The sequence below is a fragment of the Manacus candei genome, unplaced genomic scaffold (genome assembly GCF_025592945.1).
Source record: "Manacus candei isolate 608988 ecotype Guabito, Panama unplaced genomic scaffold, ASM2559294v1 h1tg000014l, whole genome shotgun sequence".
Taxonomy (NCBI): Eukaryota; Metazoa; Chordata; class Aves; order Passeriformes; family Pipridae; genus Manacus; species Manacus candei.
In genome coordinates this window covers 16707113-16721711 of record NW_026138062.1, presented here as the reverse complement: position 1 = coordinate 16721711, position 14599 = coordinate 16707113, and positions in this window count along the sequence as shown.

Here is a 14599-nt window from a genome sequence, read left to right as displayed (position 1 = left end):
CTGCCTTTTGAGATTTGAAGAATAAATCTTTGTAATAATTACTTTCATTTTCTTTTTCATTATTGAGGCATACCATTGTTCAAACTGATAGGATTCAGAGCCTTTTTAATGATGTACAAAAAGTGTAATTAACATGTAAAATAATATCTCAATCTTTAAATTTTCTGGGTTTGCTCTGGGAAAATGTTTTAGTAATTATGCTGTGAATGCCAAATGGTTGGAAGAAAATTCATTCCTAAGATATTTGACATATGTCTCATTTTGTCCAATTTAGTTTTCCGTATGTTGATGAGAAATAACAGCTTTTTCTTTTACTCTTTTTTCAGTGATGGGATTTAGCTTTCGGTTGCTTATGCATGAACTGCTTGCTTCTCTTCAGTGTAATTTCTTTATCAGGCAAATAAGATAATAAGAGTAATTTGAGTAATAGCCTGCTACTTTATGGAACCTGGAGTGAAATTTGTATTAGGAAAATGTTATGTTTTAAGGTGCACCAAAATGAAATTGTATTACATTTATAATTAGGTAGTTTAGGAAACATTATTTTGAAAGACAGTTTCATTAAAGCCATTAAATTAGAAAAAATTACCTGCACTGTAACTTGGAGAGTGGGTACTAAGGAAGCTGTGAGGAAGCAGACCAATGATTGGAAATAATTTTAATATGATTGTCTAAAATGTAGGGATCAAAATAAATGTTTCATTTTGGGAGGAAGTTTGACAACTATGTGGATGCAGAAACAGTCTGCAGTTATGACAGGAATTTTTGTTTGCTTTTATAGGCTTAATCCTTCAAAACTGATGGAGCAGTCTTCTTAGTAATTTGAGTTCTTGAAGTAAAGACATTAAAGACGCCACATCAAAAGCTAATTATGAAAGAAAAAGAGAAAAAACCCTTTGTAAGTTCTATGATGTCTCGTTCTCATTTGGAGGTTTATTAGCGTATAGGCTAAAATTTTTCAAAAATATATGGTCACAAGCCTTAGCATATTGCTGTTTCTTTTTTTATCCCTTCCTCTACATAATGACATGTATTCAGTTTATTATAGTTCTCTTTCTGATGTGTCTTATCTTTCTAAAATGTGATAAAGATTAAGACATGGTTCAGACCATTCATTCAAACTTAGTTATGAAACCACTGTTACGAGAAAAAGGTTCTTGTCTCTTCTCTGACACTTTCAGCATCCTAATAATTGTATCCGAAGATATTTGGAAATAATCTTAAAAATGAAGAGAGATGGTGAGATTAAAATGCATTGTGACAACAATAATTCTGATAAATTTTCCTGATATGCCCAAAGAACATGGGAGGACAGGTGGGATTTGTTGGTAATCTCACAACAGCCCAGAAAGTGTTGCCATTTTGTGTATCTTAACAGCCACAAATAGCTTTTTAAACACTTGCTTTATTCTAAGACATATCTTGATGCATGTGAAGGATAAAATTCATAGAAAGCCAAGCTGTAGAGGGGAGAGGCCTTAGAAATCTTATGCTCCAAAGGAATCTGTTCACACTCAATGTACTGATATGTATGGAAATTTCTAGGTCCTATTTCATTGTACCTGGTAGTAGTATTAGTAGCATTGTAGTATAATCCGTGCTAACATAGTATAATCCCAGTTTGATTATAGATCCAGCATTCATAAACTGATACCTCAAACAACATACACACTCTCCTTGAAAGAAATTTCAGGCCTGAGTAAGTTCAGTAGTGGAATTCCTTAACGTGTGGTCTTACAACAGATTAATAAAAAAGGATAAATACATGTTAATGAAGCAGAGGCACAAGGCAAAAAGCATCATTAAAAGCAATTGGTTTAGGTTGCATCATTCTTTTAAAAATACATAGTCCTTAAGAGTTTGATAAAACTTCCCGGGGGACACTAGCTATGACATATATACAAACACAGATGAATGCACAGGTGCCTAAACATATATATATATGTATAAACCTGATGTTACAGCAGATCAAAAGATAAGGAGAGGAAAACCTCAAACCACTAATACTCCTAGTCTCCACTACAGAGTAGGAAACATAAATATATTTCAGTAGTACATGATGAATGGTTTGAACAGTTACCAGTTCTGAGTCATGACAAAATTATCTCAATCTGATATGAAGATTTCTATATTATAGCAATGATTTCAATGACACTGTGTGTGAATCAGTTTGTTTTGGAAGAATGGCTCCAAAAGTCTTGTTTACCTGAAGATGCTCAGTTTCAAGACAGAGATATCAGTGAACATTGCCCTCTCTGAGTGGTAAGTATAAATTGCATAAATGCTCGGGGTAATACTGTAGACCAGTTTACCAAAAGGGAATGTGCATACACAGAGAAAAGATAATCACTGGAACTTTGACTCATTTGGTCCATTTTTTTGAGATAATCCCTGAAACTGGGCAGATTCTGGACATCTTCAAGTAAATGCCAAAAGTGCATACTGTCTTTTCTACCCTGTAAGTCCCTCATTCCTTTTCAAAACACGAGTGTAGATCACTTCATTTACTAAACCGAGTGGAGGACATGGCTTTGAAGATCTAACCATTGCAGCTTTGTAGGGCAGAAGACTGGAAAAATACACTGGAAAATGCTCAGCGTCTGGTGAATAGGTTTTACCAGTGATGATCATTGCACTCCCCTTGCCTCTTCCTCCATTAGATGAATGTGCAGCCTTTATTGTCAGTGTCTTGTGTCACTTAATTGTAGACCAAGCTCACAAGAAGGACAATTCTTCATGTGTCTACTTCATGATTCAACTCTATGCAAAGACATCAATGATACCTTTGAGCAGCCTAGTTCAGAAGTTATGAGCCAGGTACTCCAATTGTAACACATTTCCATGACAGCCTGATCACAGGCTGAGCACACTGTCATGTGGCTGTAATCACTAGCTATATCTCAAATGCATGCAAGAGCTACACTCATATTCTTGTTTAAACTGGCCATGCAGTAAGTCATGGCAGAGAATTGATCCAGACCAAAAATAAAACCTGTAGAAAACATAATGAAAGGAAAAAAAGTAACTTGTTTTCATCTAGAGCTGCTCACAGTTTACTGCAGAGGGGTGAAGCAGTGCCTGATGAAGGGGAGAGTCAGGAACAGATGGGAGGGAGATTTGGGAAGGCTAGCAGGACAGGATTATATTTGTATGCTGTCATGAGACTGCAAGCTGATTCCTGCAGGAAGACAAACGCGTTAGCTTGAGCTCAGCATCAGCTTGATGTGAGTTCACTGTTCTGAGACCTGACCTACAACCAGTGATGGATGCTGCACTCAGACACACAGAGTTGCCAGAGTGTTTGGGATTCTCAGGTGTTTCTGTATTGAGTGCTGTGTGTAGCCATGCTATTCCACTCAGTATGATGCTTTTAGGATGGAGGTCGGTAACATCTGGCACACACATTTAAAATCACATCCAGCCAGAGTTTGACAGGGAGGAGAACATGTGAAAGCAGTACCTTAGCATCTTCCAGATCATAAAAGGGTTCAATCACTTCTGCATCACACTTGCTAAGGTCTGAATCTGGCGTAAAAGCTGCAGCATCTCACATGGTTCAGATAAGGTAAATTGCAGTGACATATCTCTTTGAGCCACCTCCTTCTCACCATCCATTGCATTTCCATTGTTACACTGAATCTCAATACATTGTGGGAAAACTCTCCAGAAAAAGGCAGGATTTAACAAGAATTGTTTCAAAGCAAATAAGTCAGTCAGAAAATGATCAGTTTCCTAATGGTGTAACACCAATTCTTCCACTAATACAAACTGTACTGGGATCAAAATACAGAACATTCAGATAAGTACAGGGTACCTAATTATAGTTATTAGGAATAGGGCTTGTCTACTAGTTTCTTGTTTATTTCATTCCTGGTAATTTGCCTACAAATATGTTTTACTGTCTTTAGATTCAGCTAGACATTATAAAGTCCAAATTAATGGAATGACTCAACTTGTAAGCTGATGATTCATATACCTCAGTGATGATAGTTCAGGAGACATTTTCGGTAAATAAGTAACAAGACAGAAAAAAACCTGTATCTGAAAATGCAAAGTGAAAACTCTAGGTTTAAATGTTCATTTTGGTTTAGTACATATTCTATCTGGGTCTTGGTTTGCTCTTTTCTGAAAGGTGTAAATGTGTTAACTAGGTTTTTTTGTACTGTGCCCTTGAACTCAAGTGCAATTATATCCAGCAATTCTACATAGAATCTACAGGCTTGAAAAATGCTGCTGTTAGTCAGTCATACCCTAGACTATTATTATGCCTCATTTTAACTAGCTAAATGCAAAAGAATTAAACAATGTATATTGACTACTGCACAAAGGTATTCCACAGTCTAACTGAACTCAAATGTACTGGGGAAAAAAGTGTGAGACTGAGTCTGAATTTTCCCTGGAAAATTCCAGAGGTACTGTGTAGTAACTCCATGATTTAATACTCTGATTGATATAAAATGTTTTCCTTCAGCAAAGTTGATTTATAACAATGTGAATTATTAGAAGTCACAATAATAAAAGTTTGCCCACAATTTGGGCAGTCTGCAGGATTTCACTAGGTTTTTTGGTTTTATTTTTGTAGGTGTAGTAGCGCCTTTAGTCAGTATAAAAAGGACTTTTTATTCCCTTTAAAAGGCAAAACTATTTGGTAGTTGCAGCAAAAAACCCCAAACTGTACAGGTTACCACTTATGCTCCATTATGCTACCACATAGCTATATTATTGCCAAATTCATCTTTCTTCCCCCCTTTCCCTCAAGGTATTTGTCATTTCACATGTATTCAGAAGAGCTGATTTGTAATTACCATTCTCTGAAGGAGATTATTTTTTCAGAAACATATCTGTACTGCAGTACCTCTTGGGAGCCCTAGGCAGAGGTAAAAGTTCCGCTGTACTACATACACTGAATAAACACATAATAAACTCCAGCCTTTTCCAAAAAGCTTCCAGTGTAAGAGAAGAAAGGGAACAAATATATACAAAGCAATTGAGTTGTGTCTTCTCATTTAATAATGCAGAAATCATGACAAAATCTCTAATCTCATTTTGGCCCTCCTCATAGCGAAAAGGAATTATGGGCCTCTTCAGAATCGCTCAAAGAGAGATATCCAAGGGTGAACCCCACTTGGAAGTCACTATTTTTTTCAAGGACTTCTAAAGGAGACTGGGCTGACTGGCTCTGATTAGACAGCTGGTTTCTAGTGACTAAAATTCAGCGTCTTGGTGCAGTTACAATTGTTGCTAGTTTCACTGCTGCCTTTGATTGTTCATGAACAGTCTTAATTTCAGCACATTTCCTCACTCTGACCTTTTGTCCTAATACATTTGTAGAAGAAAAGTCTTTCTCTTCCTTATTACTTTATTGGCTAACATTAAGTGATTTTTGTTCATCTAGCTGGTGTATTGTGAGAAATAATTAATGTTTTTGTACTTCTTTGAAAGTGAGCATCATTGGATCAAATGCTTGTTTGAGAAAGATGCATTTTGATGTCCTTATCTATGTTGTTCAGGCTTTAATTGGCTCTGTATTCATCTTCCTCCCACTCTTACAGTTGCAAGTTCAATTATTTTTTAACCTTTGATCTCTGAGTGATTTCTCTAAAAACTCAAAACAGTCAAATTCGGTCTGCTCCATTAATCTCTTTCAGATGTCTGAGAGCCCAGAGAGAAGGAGGAGATGAAGACAATTTTTCAGGTTAAAGAGATGGTATGATGGACATGAATACTAGTGAAATGGAGTGAGAAAAAATGTTTTGAAGGTCCGTAAGGATGGGAAAGCAGGATTATCACTAAAGAAAGGAGGAGAGAAATCTCAGTTGTTCTTGTCCCCGTGTTTTTGTTTCCTACTATGAGAAGCTCTTCACTGGGATGGAATTCCTGTCTCAACTGGTGATAGGAAGCTCTTTTAGTTTTTGAAGGAGTTTTTGATGATACGTTTCCTGTTTGCAGGTAGAACAATCGATCAAATGATGGATTTACAACCTGAAGGAAAAGAAAAACGTAATGGCCAGCTCTCATTGGACTTGGATTCACCTTATTTCTCTGTAGAGGAGAACCTTTGACACTTGAAAATTATGAAAACAAACTGGGCAAAACCACAGAGAAACATATGGTAGGCTAGAAATATTACAAAAAAATCTGATTTACAAGGTGTCCCAAAAATACTTGTATTTCTAATTCCAGAACCTTGAGATTTTGTGCCTGTACAAATAGTTAACTTTCTTTTACATCTTTCCAAAATTGCATGGCAATCTAAACATACAAATGCTAACTCTATATCTGACAGTGATCTAATTACCTGAATTTGAGGCACTGACTAGCTGTTTTTCAAATGCCAGACCCTGTAAAAGCTGTAAAACCTATAAATATTGAGTCACGCTAAAACATATTAACACTTTGGAAACTCACACACATAAACAAAAAAATTGAAATAAAGTACATAGAAGTGAAGAAAGAAAAGAAGAGATCCAGTCCTTATAAGTTCAGAAAGAATTTCTCTGAAAAATGATAAGAAATACATCCACATTTGAAGACCTTTTCTTTGGACTATGTCTGTTTTTCATACTACAATTTCCAAAATTCAATGACTGCTTTAGAATGGATGGACTTTGTTTATATACTTTGTAACGTCAAATGAATATTTGACCCTATGAGCTTCATTTTATTGTGAAAATGAAATGTCTCTTTTTAGTACCAAAAGTTCAGTTTGGCTAGAAGCAGCTTTTTATGATTACATTTTTGACAGGATATTGCAAGCAGTGCCATGAGATTTAGCTGACCATCTTTACAGCTTGTATATTGAATAGTGATTGTCACAAAGTTAGTAAAACATTTATGATAGGTTGCTTCCAAGGTACTGATAAGCCAAAACTCCATTCTTTCTAGGTCATTCCTATCTTAACAAATTTTCAGTACCAAAAAAATTGGTAAAACTCACAACCTGTATAAGGACAAATAAAACAGCAAAACTAATGGATTAGATGGCAGATTAGATTTTATTCCCCTTTTCTTTTATAATCCAGAATAGCCTGTTCTAAAACAGTTTTCCCTTTTGAAGTAAATCTGGATATATAATCAGCAAAAAGATGGAGAGATTTAAAAATTCTGTTCTTTTTGCATTATTATTTTCAGACAGAGCTTCTAAATTAGAGAACAAATCCCAGTAGATTAGGTTTTATGTGGAGAACAGCAGAGACATGATTATTTTTACCTTCTATTAATTATCAAATGGGAAAAAAAAAAGGAAAATTGTTTGCCACTGGTTTTGCTGGGTTTGCCTTTCCTAAACAGCGACTTCTTGGATTGAATCACTGATAATGCCATCTAGACAAACAAAAAGATAGAAAAGTGCATGGAGACAATTTCAATTAGTTTACACAAAACCCTCCTTGTACTTACCTATATGACGTTAGTACCTGTCTTAGTGCTCACTGCATCCCAGGCATGCACAAATTTATCCTGGTCTCTTGTATAGGATGGTCATTCTTTGCTTCAGCTGACTGTGCTTCTGTATTTTGTTGTTTTTATCCATCTTTTCAGACCTTACCTTAATACTATGAAAATGCATCAAAAAAAATTAAAAAAGGTTGTAGGGTTTTTTCTGTTTCAGGAAATATACTTCAACATAATAGAGTAAGAGTTGGTATAACCATTTTATCTTACCACTGTTATCAGAGATACAGCATGAAACATCATACTAACTCTTTGCCTCTGTTCCTTCCTGCCACTCCAATATTTCCCTTGTTCCGCTGGTTCAGGTCAATAAACTTTTTTTATTTTCCTTCAAGTTTTGATAACTGTGATCTGGATAAAACTATTGGAACTATGCCAAGCCATCATAAAGTTTATGGGATTGATGTGGGAAGCAAAGGTGCTAGATGCTACAGATAGAACCTTTCTGGGCAGAAGGAAAAAGGGGAAAGAATACGTCAGGACTCACCTGCTAGTGAATAAACATGACAGCACTCACACTACCAAAGAGCTGTTTTTTTTGGAGAACTACATAAGGTTGTCTAAGTCCACGTGTACTTAAAAAGAGATATTGTATTCAGATTAAACATATATATATATATTATACAATTAATGTAATTCATAATGTATATCATATTTATGTTCCATCTTGATGGTAAAGAAATGATATTTTGTCCCAGGATGTATCCTGGAGCAGCAGATGTGAGAAGGTTGTTGGAAGCACAAAACTTAATATCTCCTGGGATGTAGCAGCGTTGTCTGGAGGTTCAGCACAGCTTATCTGTGCTTGGTGTTCACTTCTACTCATGGCTGTGGGCCCTGAGATGCAGCTGGAGAGCACCCACAGTGCCTTGGCTATGCTGCATTCCCTGCACTCCTGTCAAAATAGGTAGTATGATGCACTTTGAGAGCTGCCCTGAGTGATCTGCTACCCAGACTGTCTGGGAGGACCAGGGTGCAGTTTAGCATGCGATTGTTCTCTGTTTTCTGAAAAGCATCAGCCTTTACTCAATAGACACAGTTCAACCGCGGCTTTAAATATTAGGGCAGAACCAGCAAGTAGCATTAAATCATTTCCTGAGCTAGAAATTATAGCCAAAAACCTAATCGGAAGGAACTGCAGCCAAATATCATCAAGTTGTAATTAGCAGAGGACTACGTGTTACTTTTTGAAACCCACTCACTATGAGGATTTAAAAATTACTTGCTAAATGGAATGCAAAAAATGTAATTCAAAAATTTAAAAAAAAAATCACAAAATTACTTACCAACTGGAACTCAAACTGCACTTAAATGTGTCCCTCCTTTATGTTTTCATTATGTTCTGTGACCTATACTCTTACCTAAGCTGTCTAGAAGCATTTGATCTGCTTTTTCTTTTTTCCAAAATCAGCCAGACATTCTTGCTGCAGAGAAAGGACTTGGGATTTCTATAGTATTTGAAGTCCTTAAAAGGCATTGACAAACCCAACAGCCTGAGGAAACCTTTTGAAAGATATTCAGCTGCTATTCAAGGACTCATGTGGATAGTGGATTTATCATTTTAAATGACTGTTTGCTTGTAGCCCCTAATCAAGTACAGGCCCAGTTCATCAGTATCTGTAGATCTGCTATATCTACCTTGGCAAATAATTCAACACCATGGGAGCAGGTTGGTAGATCAGAGAAGACACTACATCTACACTTCAGGTGTCTCAATGTGTTTACATCTGAACAGATGCAGTTTGATTCCCTAAAACAAACACCCCTGGCTGCATGCAGTTTGAAGATACTTTAAGGCACAGTCACTGATTCATTCATCCTATGTGCATTTTTGGGCTGAGAGATGTGATGGAGAGTTCTTTCTTAGTTGCTTATGGAATGAATGGCGTTCACTTGTGCACAAGCTACTTCTTACTCAGTGCCCATGCATGGGAACTACAGATTGTTTAGGACTTTGCTGTAAAATGGCTTGATTATTCTAGATCAAAACAGTGTACAGGGCGCTAACTTCAACACTTGTTCATTGCAAATGTATTTTTGACCAGTTCTGTTTTTCTTCGAATACTGCAGGAAATTTTGCAGAACAAACCTGACAAGAAGTGTATCACATGAAGGTATAATACGCAGAGCAGCTAAAAGAAATATAGGAGTTTGAGAACCTTTTCATAAGATCTTTTAACAACAAAAAAGTGCCAGTTCAAGTCAAAATATTATTAATATTTACCTTGCAGAAGGACTGGATTTCAAGAGAAAGAAAAGTCTAATTATATTCTAAAATGAGTTATGAGGAAGTAAAATTATCCTTGGCTTGGCTACTTTGGAGTCCAAACGTGTTCCGGAAAGTTGCATTTTTCCTATGGTAAGCCAAAGGACAGAAGGAACAAATGGAAAAATGCAGATTTTTTGAGAGAAGGATTCCTTTTATCTATTGTGGGTTTTTTAAAACTTCTGAAAAATTGCTCTGGTTTGTTGGGAATTTACAAGTCTACCAAGTCTGATAGGAAATTTTGTCTGAACTGCCAGTGTATTCAGCTGCAAAAAAAGGGAACCATAGTGACTATGAAATATAATTTGTTAATATAATTTGTTATCATATTAGTATTTTTATTAATATTAGGAATTATTAGAGACTTGAATGAGCAGGAGAAAATGATGAGATACAAGGGAGGAGAAAGCATCATACAGAATTGTGACAGAGTAAGTAGTTGATATAATTAGACTACAAAACAAATTTAGTGTCTGAAAGACAAGAAAAGAACATATAATCTTGGATCAACTCAGCTCCAAAGGTTATTGAGATAGACCTGGACTTTTCATTGTAAGGGAATCTTAATTTGAACAGATTTTTCTGCTAACTTTGACATTTCATTTATTTGGTTGTTGTGGTGCACCCTTCATTCAATGAGCTTTAACACTTATATAATTGTATAAATTTTTTTCCCTTTAATTTTAAAGTCCCTCAATATTTGGAGGGAGTTTGGCTCTGGGATTTGCATTCAAACTTGTCACAGTTTGTAAAACGTGTCTGTCATGCTGAGGTACTCATATCACACAGAAGCTTACCCCAGGATTTCCACATAATAAATAGTTCATCTAATTGTTTAAAGTAATTTGCAAGTACAGTAATCTGGAGAAACATTTCAGCTTCTTCACACCCAGCTACTATATAAATATAAGTATATGTGTTTATTACAGTATATGTCTTCACTAGTATTTGGTTTAGTATCTGAAAATGTCTTATTTCCATAATTAAATATTTCAACTGAGAGCCCTGGTCTGTGATCCATATAATAGCTGTATTAAGATGTTTGTTGGTGATCTAATATTTATTTCATGATTAGGAGGATGAAAGTTATTAAATCACATAATTTCTGAGAACATTCACCCTTGTATGAAAGAGTCTGAAATGAGATTACTTGAACCCTCAAAAATGGGCAATTATGGGACACAATTTCTGATACCTCATTAAGGAAGTTACTCAGATTTCACAAATGATAGCTTTTACAAAACAGATAAACTGCCAAAACATTATCTCCACTAGAGATATATCTATTGCATGTGTCTGCTTGATACCATAATTTAGCTCTGTTGCCTTTGTTGCCTGATGATTGAAGGCAAAACAATAGCCATTTAACTGTACAAGTAGTTGAAAAATTATTCAAAAATCTTTTTGAATTAGAAATATCTTTTTACATTTATTTTTAGTAGAAAAAAACCAGATTTATACAAAATAGGGAAAGCAATGGGTTCTCCAAATTTCTAGGAAATTTTATAGGATGGTTTTCTGCCTAAAGAGATTTATCTATGGCCAGAGATATTTCATGCTGAAATTTTAAAGGTCTTTTGTTCTTCTATTATCTCCTCATTGTGGCATCAATGCAACAGAAACACCTTATGTTGCTGTGGTTTCTTGGGTGCTATTAAGAACAGGAAACTACATAGGGATTTCTTTGTGTAAATAACTGCTACATTTCAGATGCTTACATGTGTATATAAACAAACACAAAATAAATGTAAATATTTAGAGAAATAAAGCAGAAGCAGGGCGAATCATCCAAGTATTAGTTATCATAGAATCAACAGTGAAAAGAGACAAAAGAAAAAGAAATAATAATTATCTCGGAAATTATTTTCTTTGGGATCTTAATTTCACTGCTGTTCGTACAGTTTTGATACACTTTGAACTCTAACAGAGACCTGATTTTGTGCAGCCACCAAGAACACTGACTTGACTCTGAACACGTAAAAATTCTTATGGTCATTTGGAAGGTATCTGATGTTTGTACACATTTTCAAATTATTCCGTTTCTCCAAAAACCAGCTTGATAGTTGCTCTACTAGATTCACCTTTCCTATGGTTATCTGAACTGATAAATTGTTTGATACTTTCTTTGATGTTATCAAGGTAAAAGGCTTAAATAAAAGCAGTTATTTTAAAAGGCTAAATTATTTTTCCTTTTTTTTTTTTTTAAGACTTGTACTTTTGATATCTCTTTCTACTGAGAATACTGTTAATTCCAATGTATTTTCTAACTTCTGTCAATGCCATGATGTTCTTTATATGCCTGCTTTTCTAGACCAGGCAAAAATTATTTCTTCATGCTAATTGAAATCTGCTAGTGAAGCATTCCTTAATGTCCAAAAAGGTAGGCAGGACAAGCCAGCAAGACCTAAATGTTTCAAAAGTCATCAGGAGTGCACCTGTGCTGGGAAACTAAACTGGACCAGAGCTCAGGCTCACACACCATCCCTTGGTCACTCACAAGGTTTAGTTACCAGCATACTCCCTCCTGCAGTTATACAGTAAATGAGCCCTCTCCCAGACAAATCTCAGATTTCAGTTCCATGTTTCCCCAGAGTTCTTGAGACAGCATGGACCACAGACTCTTCTTGATAGGCAAGATAGATGTGAACATCATATTTTGAGGTGAATAAGATAGTTTAGCTTTATGGACATGAGACCACTTTTCCTGAGGGTAGAGAATGGGCACTAGTCCTAGAGAGACATTTGTTTATTATGTGCATACAACCTTGCTTCTCAGAATACCAAGTCAGTAAGAAGGTGGATCTCAAGATCAGCAGAAATAATTTGGATAAAAACAGCCTTCCAAAATAAAATCCCATATGCTTGCAAGAGAGCTGGGTCCAATTCATTGCCAAGCAATCCTTGTGGGTCATGGTTATATATAACTCATATATACAGTCCACAGGAAGCATGCAGCAAGTCTCTTGCTGGGCTAAATTCTGCTTCCTGCACTGAAACATGCGGACATATAGTAACATTTTCAGAGGCTGTATTGATTTAACTTGCTGTGTTAGACAGCAATAACACCCATACCAAGGTTATCTGCTTTCTACTTATGACTTCTTTTCTGAACCATCAGTATTTTTTATATATTCTATTTAGCTAATATTTTACCTCTTTTCTGTTTCTAAATAGTATTTAGATTAACTTGAAGAGATAATTTGTCTCTGAATGATTTCAACTTCCTATCAAGAATTCCTCAAATGTGATGAAGGTTACATGTTGTTCTATGTGAATGTGTATGTGGTATATGCAATAACAGCAACAATAATATATATTGTATACGTAATTTTGTGGTCTTCCCCAGTAAATTGCATTAATGGAAACCAACTATCTGCATACGTGGTTTCTTTGCTCAATATTTTTTCTCATGATACTGTCAAATAATAGATTTACCATGTGTAATTGCTGGAAACCATTTGAAACATAGTTGGGTATCATTATTTGAATTTTGGACTTCACTTTCTTCTCACTTTTACCAGTTTAAATATTGATATCATTTCAGTTTGGTTATTTCTGTTTTGCACTAGTGATACTGCAAGGCAAGCAGTCCCATAACCTTTCAGTGGCTGACACACATGACTCTTGTACCAACACATTACATGTATATCCCAGGCACTCACAACCAGTTGGTAGAACTCCTCTTGTGGATTTTCCTAGTCTCCAAAACACAGTGACCACATGTAAAATACCCTCTGGGAAAGTCCCCTGTAGCACCCCCTACTTGGATATCATGTCTCGGAATTATTAGGAAGAGTGTTGTTAGATGGTATGTGCCAAAAATCACACCAGGGAATATTTCGGGCACTTGGCAGTATGTCTGAACATGTACCTGGTGTCTGGGAATATTCCTGGGCATCATTTAATATATTAATACAGATAAAATCATTATGGCCTGTGGTTCTAATGGCAAATAGGAAATGTGTCTGAATGCCTTTTCTGAAAAATATTAAAAGGTTTTAAAAATTTTGTCTGTATTGTCTCATCTTGACTGTACTAGACTCACTAACATTTCTCCACATTTCCTACCTCCTAATGAGGAAGGAAATTTAGTCTTAGAGACATTCTTATAGGAGGTCTGCAAATCCCGTAATAGAAAATCCATCTATTAGCTCCTGTCACTTCCCTGACTTGAAGAGCAGTAAGAATATTTTTCTAGTACACACTGGCTGCATTCAAAATAATTTTCAAGTCATTTCTTAATATGTTTGCAGTCAGATGTCATCAGCCTTTTTAGGACATAGACATGTCTTTTTGTTAGGTCAGCAATTGAATTTACTGTTGTTACTGTGAATCTTGGTTACATTATGTTCTCTTCCCTTGATGCTGACCTCTGAAAATGCATAATACTTTATAAAATATTTCAGAGGTTTCTTCTTGTATTGTGGCTTTTTTAAATTCACTTTCCTATAATTTTCCAACTCTATTTAATATCTAAAATCCACTAGGTGACATGAAACATAAGACATAGAATTCTTGTTATTGTATCTTTTTCAAGAGTCCTTGAGAACTTTGACCAGGATTTCACAGCTCTAACAAACCTTGCCAACTGTGTCCACAAAAAAAATTCCTTTTTATGCTTTCTTACCTTGAATGACATCAGTCACACTTGAGTGTTGTGAATCATACCAAATAAACTCTACTGTGTGATGGCACAAAAGCACCTCAAAGACTTATGTCAGACCAGCCACAACTTCTTTACTAATCTCATTTACTGTAGGCATTTTTTCCTTCTCTGGGTATCGCTCATAGTCTGCTTATCTACTAAAACCATAGCAACAGCAGGAGTGAGTCACAGAGTGGCCAGAAACATAAACAGGGTCACTAATGCCTGATAACATG